The following is a 9,377-nucleotide window of genomic DNA, read 5'->3' on the forward strand; positions in this document are numbered from 1 at the left end:
ACCAAAATCAATGAACAAGGCCCTGAGATCATTCTTTGAAATGCTGTTGGAACCAATGTAAATAATGTAGTTGAAAACTGTAAATCATTAGACAAATTTCCAGATTTTTCAAATGATAAAAGTACCTGTTGAATAAACAGTTGGGTGGTGCTAAGCAAAGAGAAGTGCTCAATGAGGCAGGCCTAGCATTCAGAGATAAAGTGTAGCCCCAGAGCTCTCACAAGTCAGTGGAGAAGGCTGAGGTTTCTAATTGGGAAGGAGTGTGTGCCGCTGCACTGGGAGTCTAGGTCACAATTTCAGAAAAGAGACATCCTCTTGGCACAGGTTCTGGTGTTTGGGGATGATTACGGATCATCAATACGAGGCCAAACACGACCTTGTGCTGGCCTTTCAGAGCTTGGGTCTTTCGCAAGACACTTTCTGGGAGTAACAATGACTATTTTGCAATTGTCTTGTCACAGTGTATGTTGGGCCAGGCACCAATGCCTGGGAAAAGCAGGGCTACCAGTAAAAGGTATGAAAAGATCGAAAAGTTACGACAGTCAGGGACAAAAATAGAAACTGAAACCACAGACATTCAAAATGCACTGTTATCAAAAACAAATGTTTGCCTGCTCCCTGGGGTGGCTGCCACAGGTGGTTTCCATAAGAGGAGGAGGGACATAGGTGGTTTCAAAACAAGCACTTGGAAGGATAATGAAATGGAGTATTCAGCAGAAAGATTGGTAAGAAGATATAAAACAAGTTCAAGGGATTTAGTGTTCTGCCATGTGGATTAAAAACACAGAACTGAGACGCCATTGTCTTAGCACCTAGTAAGGCACCCTTCCTTTACTGGTCTGTAACCTGCTCTCCTGGTGGTTCATTCCCTCCATAGGAGCCGCCCTTGTAACGGACACGGAGCCATTTCCATGGGGTGGGGTTCTGTATGTCCTCAGCTGCTACCCAGACACCCAGCCTGTCGTCGGCCTTCAGGAAACCCGCACAGGCCTGAAAAATGCCCTGGCCAAAGTAGCAGGACCCTATGGACGTTAGGAGTATCACCTGCCTGCTCAGGTGGAAAACGGTGTGGAGAAGGCACTGTTGGCAGGGTCTTGACCTGTGACACAGAGGCTGTGCAGTAGCTCAGTCACTTTGTTTGTCTATGTGTCAGTTGAGTGTGTCTGTACAAAATGTGAAGCCAAGGTTTGTTTATTGATCGATTTAACAGCAGGGCCACAGTGTGCAAGGGCTGTGATAAGGGAGTTTGTAAAAGCGAAATCACAAAGCCACGTGTACTTTGGCAGTGGTGACCCAGGATTTGGTTTGCATATGGGAAGCTGGTGATGGAACCCTCTGAAACAGCTTGTGATGGCCTGTCCAGTTCACCACCAAGCTGACCAGGTCAGTTCAAGCAGGCCAAAACTGGGTCAGAGTTTGAAATATTCCACGTCCTTTGGAGCTGGATTTCCTGAGGATGTTTTGGCTCATCATTTGGGCAAATAGAGTCCCCTCCCTGCACCCTACTCTTCCTACTGTCGTCCTCCTGCCCCCAATCTGAGCCTTGAATACCTAGGATGTGCAGCACAGCTGGCAGTGGGGATGTGAATGTTCCTCATCTAGGTCCTGGTGACTGGTCAGGGTTTGTTTGCTCGCTATGTGACAGGAATGAGTCATTTAACACCTCTTAATCCCATGCCTTCCCAGATGGGCTTTGCCCCTGCAGTTACCCCACTCTCCTCTGCCGCTGCGATTCAGCTTCTCCTCATGGCTGCCAGCGTCCTTCCTCCCGAAGGGGAATCACCCAGAGAATAAAATCCCCCACCTTCCCACCCCCCTCCGTCCCTCTCAGCCCTGGACTGTCCTTTACAGCCAAATCCTTTCATTTGTATTTTTTAAATGTCTTTGAAAACTTTTAATGACCAAAAACTAAACCAAGATACTAAAATCTACATATGTATAGCAATAACTCAAAAATAAGAGAATGAATCTAGAAAGAAGTACAGTAAAATACAATCATGATTTATATCTGGGGACAGATGTATATATAAAATAATTATTTGCCTTGATCTTTACAGCAAAATTCCTTTAAAAAGAGTTGCTTAAGGGCTGGCAAGATAGCTCAGTGGTCTAAAGCGCCTGCTTAGGCAAGCTAAGGCAAGCATGCAAGGACCTCGGTTCAATCCCCAGCATCACATGCCATGCCAGCCCCTCCCCCAGGGTGGGCTGAGCTGACCATAAACAATTTTTAAAAATAAATAAATAAAGGAAACAAAAAAAAAAGGTTGCTTAAAATAAATAAAAGGGTTGTTTAGCGGTCCACATGCCCTCTTCAGACTATCTTGTTGAAAGTCTAAGTGCTGTTTTTGGAGTCAGGGGTAACTAACCCAGTGTAATTGGTGTCAGGATGGGAAAAGCCGATGGACACAGGCAGTGGGGACTGGGGCAGTGACACCAGGAGAAGGCCAGCGTATGCATGCACAGCCTCGCTAAGCTGCACTCTTTGACATTCCGTTGCCCTGGGCACTTGCACCTGGGCATCTGGGGAGCATTTGAAGTGCAGCATGAGCCCGAGCTCCGTTTCTCCTCACTCCCTTCACCAGCACCACTGTTCACTCAGTGAAGACAGACTCCTGAGCACCGACTTCGGTTCTCTCTCACCTCAGTCCAGGCACCGTCTCTGCCTTCTGGATAGACCCTCTTTCCACATCGACCCCACCCATCTGCTGCCGCCCTGCTCCCAGTCCACCTCCCCTCTCTCGAGCCACTGCGTCCCACTTCCCTGCATACTGCCCTGCTCTCCCCGGGCTCTTCGTACTCAGATGCCTGCATGATTGTTTTAAATTTTTCCCATCACATTTCAAATGCAACACATCTCTCTCAGTCTGGGCTGCAAGATCCCTTCTGACCCAGCCCTGCCCACCTTCCTGGTCCATCTCCTCCAGTCACCTTGCCTCTTGGGCCCTGGCCAGCATGGCGGACCACTGCTGCCTGTGTGGTGTGGCGGGGCCTTTGCGCTCACTCTTCCCTCTGCCTCCGTGCAAGCACAGCTTGGGGCTTTGCAGAGCTTGCTTGCTCTTCATGGCTTGGCGCCAAAAGCCTTCTGAAGAGGCCTTTGTGACCCTCTCTCACCTAGCACTTGCCCCAGGCCGGAGAACTCAGGTTACACTTATAACATTTTAATAAGCTCTTACTATAGTACCAAGGCTGGATCAAATGTTTTACATGCATTATTTCAGTTGATCTTCAGAGCTACCTAAAAAGGCATTTTTATCATCCCTGTTTCATGAATTAGGAAACTGAGGCTAACAGGGGTCAAAAACAATGTCACACCACCTGCACTAAGGCCTGATTCCAGAACCAGTGCTCTTACCATCACATTCACCTGCTTCTCACTTTAAATTCTGAGTTTATGGCCAAGATGGCTACTACAAGCTCACTTTCCAGGATTGATTGTTTTCAGTTGCACTTGGGTTTGGGCGGGTGGAGTATTGCAGGTGTACCGGTGTGTTCTAGGGAGGGGCTGATTTCCCAAACTATGGCTTTTAACATTCAGATAATATAACGGCAGGTTAGGTAGGCCCAGATCCAGCCTGCCTCTAGACTTTAACCTCTGTGGTTCCTGCTTACTGACTTAGAAAAGAAGGTGAAGATATTTTGCTGTTTCTTTTGTTGGCTATTAGAGTTCAAAATCTCAGAAATGATTAAAGATTTTTAAGCCTTAAGTTTTTTCTTCGTTATTTGAAAAAATCCTATTTTTATATGGTGATTAGAAATTAAATCCTTAAAACAAGAAGGATTTGTGTTCTGCTGAGAACACATTTATTGAATGCCTGTGTGCATCAGGTACTTTTCTGTTGTATCTCTCAGATCTTCCCTTTTTCACAGGTGGGCACACTGAGGCACTCGGAAGATAAGTAACTGTCCCATTCCAGAGCAGAGACACCATTATTCCTTCTTCCTTCCTTCCTTCCTTCCTTCCTTCCTTCCTTCCTTCCCAGGTACCACAAACTGTCTTCCCAGGGTCAACAGTACTGATTAGCTGAGGCCTAATGAGACCTGTCCCTAAGGCTCTGAAATTTGGATCCATGTTATAATGATGAACACAAAAGAGATCTGAAAGCTTCTGGAAAGTGTTCCAAAACTATAAAAGATTCCAAAACAAATTCTAAGTGCTGTGCACAGTCCTCTTCAACTTGTAGACCAATGGGCCTGGTCAGATAACCATCAGATGCCAGCTCTTCCAGGTTCTCAGTTACACTGTTAACAGGAGCACTGGGCTCTTCCTCAAACACACCACAGTTGCCACTGCCTTGGGCTTCTCACTCTTCCTGGGGCCCCGAGCCCTGTGCCTTCTGATCTTGCTCCTCAGAGGTCTCCCTGACCAGCTCCCCACCAGCTTCTCTAGCCCTTTACCCAGCTTTTGCTTCCCTTCTCAGCACCCAGCACCTTATGTATTCACTGGTTTATTATCCCCTTTCTCTTGGAGGGAAGGTCCTTGAGGGCTTAGTCTTTTGTTCGTTGCCACATCTCCAGGGCCAAGCGCAGACAAAATGCTACTAAGCGATGGATGGGTGGATGCTGGAAATGGAGTGGACACTTTGTGGGCTCGAACTCTGTAGAGCCCTTACCTAACATGTATAAAACCTCAGGTTTAATCCCTACACACACACACACACACACACACACACGCAGAACGAAAACTTTGTAGGACTATGCCACTCATCCTCCTTGTCTTGGGATCAAAATGGTTAGGTCCAGAAATCACAGAGCCATGAAAAATCTGGACAGTTAAGAGCACAAATTAATCTTGCAAAGTGTTGTGGATACTTAAAGTAGTTAATCCAAACAAAAAGGAACAGTTGTTCCTTAAGTGGGCACGTTGAGGCAGTGCATAGCTTATGTCAGTCACAATCATATTGTCTGTGTCATTGTTTGGAGAAGGTAAAAAGGCACATTCTGCTCAGGCTGTCCCCATAACAGCAATTTATGGTCACACACAGCCCACCTTGGGTTGCCTCTAGCCCATAAAAACTTCTGGGCAGTGACCCAGAAGAAGCAGAGAGCATAGAGGTAGCTTTTGCAATGGGAGTAATAAAAGACCTTTGCTCACACACTCTGTCTAACCTGACCACCACGTGGGACCAGTGGTGCCTGCCCTGGGGCTCCCGGGGGCTGAGGCACTGCGTGGATGGGTGCCATGTGGGGCGCAGCAACCCAGACCATTTCCACTTGGGAATGAGCCTGCCTTCCACTCTGTTGTAGGGATGCTCTGACATAATTCTAAACAATGAGCTTCTTATCTGTACCTTCACCTAGACACTAAAAGTTCTTAAAGTTGAGCTTTTACAGAACCAGAGAAAGTGCTATGGGCCTGAGCTCTCTTCCCACCTCTGCTGGCACATAGCCCTCTTTATTTAAAAGATCTTCTAATCACACATGGAAGTAGGGTTTCAAAACACTAATGGGCTCTATGATTGACGGGGTGCTAAGCATGGGGAGAGAGCCTGGGTTCAGTGCCCAGCACCAAACAACAAAATAAAAACTGAAAATCCAATATACAAAAATTATTACGGGGGCAGGGATGGACGAGATAGCCCAGCAGACTAAAACGCCCGCTTTAAGCAAGCTTAAACAAGTGCAGGGACCTCAGCTCGATCCCTGGCACCACATACCATGCCAGCTCCACCCCAAGTGTGGGCTGAGCCAGCCACGGAGTCCAGCATTGTGGTGCATGCCTATTATCCCAACACTGCGGAGGCTGAATACAGGAGGATCTCTATGAGTCTGAGCTGCGTAGTGAGATCTTGTAACAACCAAATACATTTAAAAAAGAAGTCGAAAAGGTTGCAGGGCCTTGAAAAAGAATTACATTTATGACCCAAAACAACTCCTGACTTCTTCCTGAGACAGTAACTGGCAACTCCCACAGATTTCCATTTTATTTTTATTTCTGAAAATAGCATTCACTAAATGTCTTGCTTCCTTCTGTCTCAGGCTTTCTGGTGCACACAACCTCTTCTTTTTCCTTTTTTTTTCTCTTCTCTTGGAACAATAGGTTTTGCTAGAACTACAAGCGATTGTTCTAAAATGCAGTTTTAGAGGTTGTTCCTCTTTTCCAGACACTTGGCAGCACGCACAAAGCCCAGCAGACACACATGCGGACAGGCAGATCGCAAGTGCCCTAAGTGGACCTCACTTCAGTGTTTTCCACAGTGCAAGCTTGACGACTTGTTGCTTTGCGGCTGAGCAAGCTGTGGCTGCTTCCAAGCCTGTGGGGTTCTCCTTTGGGATTCGGGAAACATTATTCAGGACCCCGGATGCAATTGGCAGGGTGACAGCCACAGAGCGGGAGGTAGGCCCACTGGTTGCTCTGTGCAGTGTCTGAATGTTGTCATAGATGTGGTCCTGCCCTGTGATCCTTCAAAGCTTGAGGTTGAATCCCTTTTGTGTGGGTAGATAAGGGAGTGTATTGAGCTCCATGGAAAACAGACAAGGGTGTGCTGACAGATGGCGAAAGGGTCACCCCCATAGCCGGGGTCAGCCTGCAGCTGGGTGCTATGGCAACACTCTAAGAATCATCCTGTGAATTAAAGGATGGTTGGATTCACCGGGTTTGCCCAGGCGGGGAACCGGCTGGGTCTTTGTCAGCTAACCAATGAGAGGCTGGTTGGCAGCTGTGTGGTTTGACAGTCCAGCTGTGTTCAGACAGCTCTCTGCTGTGGTGATGACGGCACTCCCACGCCTCATGGCGTGTGCACACACGTGCGTGTGTAAACACTGTCAAGGAGGCAGGCAGTCCACCCCAGGTGTGGGCAACAGACTGTGAAGTGCTTTGTGCTTTTTGTCTGTATAGAATTTAAAAATAATAAATCTAAAAGTTAGTTTGCTTATTACTATAACGTCCCAACAGTTCCAGTATCTGTAATAAGATGCTCCCCTCTCAGAGGCAGACTTCTGATACTGCCCCCCCTTCATAAATCACTGGGATAAACAAGTATCGGGGGGCAAGATTATAAGCAGCAAGAGACTACCCAGAGAGCAAGATAAGATGATTCGTGTGTGCGCGCATGTGTGTGTGTGTGTGTGTGTGTGTGTGTGTGTGTGTTGGGCTACGGATTAAACCCAGGACCTTGACCGTGCTAGGCAGGTTTCTCCAGCTCAGCCTACCTTTCTCATATTTTGTAAATCACAAAATTTCAGGGGGCCTGGCACCACTTACCTGCAATCCCAGCACTCCGGGAAGCTGAGGCAGGAAGATTACAAATTCAATCCCCATCTCAAAATAAAAAAATCAAACAAGGCTGAAGGGGTGAAGCTCAGTGCCAAGGCCCTGAGTTAAAGCTCCAGGATTACAACAAAACAGAACAAAACCAAGATCAAAAACCCTCTGCCTTGCAGAGGGTTTGATCTGTGCTAGGCCCTGCAATAGGCCTTTCTGGTTTCTAGCTTTCTGTTTTAGTCATCCATTGCTGCTTTTAAAAACTACCCAGAGGGCTGGCGATGTAGCACATTGGTGGAGCACTTGCTCAGCATGCATGAGGTCTTGGCGTCAGTGTCAAGCTCTACAAAGCAAAACAAAACACTCCCCAAGAGCATGCCATGCCATGTTGTGCTGGGAGAGCCAGGTTCACAGTGCAGGCCACCAAAACTGGGCATAGTGGCAGCTTGTAATCCCAGCGTTGGGAAGGCTGAGACAGAAAGATCAAAAGTCCAAGCTGTGCAGTGAGACCCTGTACCAGATAAATAGATTAAAAAATAGTAAGAGTTATTGTCTTTAACAGGCAGAGGCTGTTAGCTAACAACTAGGCTGTTAGCTCAGAGGTAGAGCACCTGCCTAGCTTGTGTAAGGCCATGGCCCCAGAACTGTAAAACAACAGCAGTTTGTTTGGGACACTGCTTGGTGGCAGGCCTCAGAAGATGGTTTATCTCTGCTTGTTTCACCTGGTATGTGCTGAGACAGGAACTTCCTAGAAAGCTTTTCCAACTCATGTCTAGTACTTCAGCTGAGCTGGGCGGGAGGGTCAGCAGCTGACCAGACATCTCTCTTCTGTCCTGCAGCCTTCCATCTGGTCCCTTGGTCTTCCACACACAGAACTGCCTGTCTGTAGTGGCTGGCTTCCCACAAATCCCACACTTTAACCTCAGGGTGCAAAGTAGAAACTGTCACATTTTCTTAATGTGGAAAAAATCCTAGAACATTATTTCTACTACAGGCCACAGGTCAAAGCACTTACAGTATCAGCCCACATTGAAGAGGAGACACATTCCCCTTCCTGATAGAGGGGTGTATCGTGGTAGCCACTTTTGGACATTTATTTCACATTGTTTTCGCTATCATAACAAAGTATTGTGGCCTTTTACTGTTATAGACCTTATCAAGCTGGGAAAAGATTAAGTTTTTTTTAAGTTTTAAAAAAAAATGAGACCTGGGGCTGGGGAGATGGCTCAGTGGAATAAGTGCTTCCCTGGCAGGGGCAAAGGCCGAGTTCAATCCTTGGTTCCGCAAAAAAAAAAAAAAAAAAAAAAAACCATAAAAAAAATGAGACCTGTATGTTACCATAATTTGGTTCTGAATGGAAGGATGGTATCTTCTTGAATATATAAGTAGAAATAGGAGATTGTTGGGGTCTCCTAACAGCAGTGAACTTGAGAAAAAAATATTAAGGTGGACTTGATCTGTCTTTACACCCAGATCATGTTTAATTTCATGAAATTATACACTCCTAGCAATGAAATAATTCCATGAAACTACAGCCTAGTAATTTAGTAGGTCAAATGACCACCACGTTTTTTGATCATTATTGTTGTCAGCACCAGTTCCCTGAAGCAGACGGCCCACCCCATGCGTGTCCGAGGGTCTTTTGGAGACTGTAATGTGTGACAGACAGCAATCTGGAGAGTCGCTATACCTTTCACTTGGGTCAAAGGATTACGTCTCAGTCCAAACTGGATCCACAGGGGAACTGATACACCTCAACACGACTCCCTTGCCCTCGCGGGACACAAGCAGTCCACCTGCGTGTGTGCAGAGCTTTGGTTTGGAAGGTAAGGTCAAGTGCGTGGCCTCATTTTCTTCTGACTAAACACAGGCAGGAGGAGGCAGGCCCGCAGCAGGATCCCAGCGTGCGCGGCCACAGGCGAGCCCCGAGCACGGCGGTGGACACAGCTGTCCCCTTCTGGAGGGCTCTTTCCGAGGGCACCCAGGTCTCTCGGGGTCCTGACCTCTCTGCCTCCGGCCTGGGCTGACGGCTCCCGCTCACGGCCGACCCAGCAGACAGGTTCGCGCAGGTGGGCCTGGCCCCCGCCCGACCGGGTGGAGCGGCCGCAGCGCCCAGTCGGCCCCGAAGCAGCGCGCCTTGGCCACCGCGTCACAGGGTCGCCCCACGCAGGCCGGG

This window comes from Octodon degus, unplaced genomic scaffold (genome assembly GCF_000260255.1).
Source record: "Octodon degus isolate 3935 unplaced genomic scaffold, OctDeg1.0 scaffold00134, whole genome shotgun sequence".
NCBI lineage: Eukaryota > Metazoa > Chordata > Mammalia > Rodentia > Octodontidae > Octodon > Octodon degus.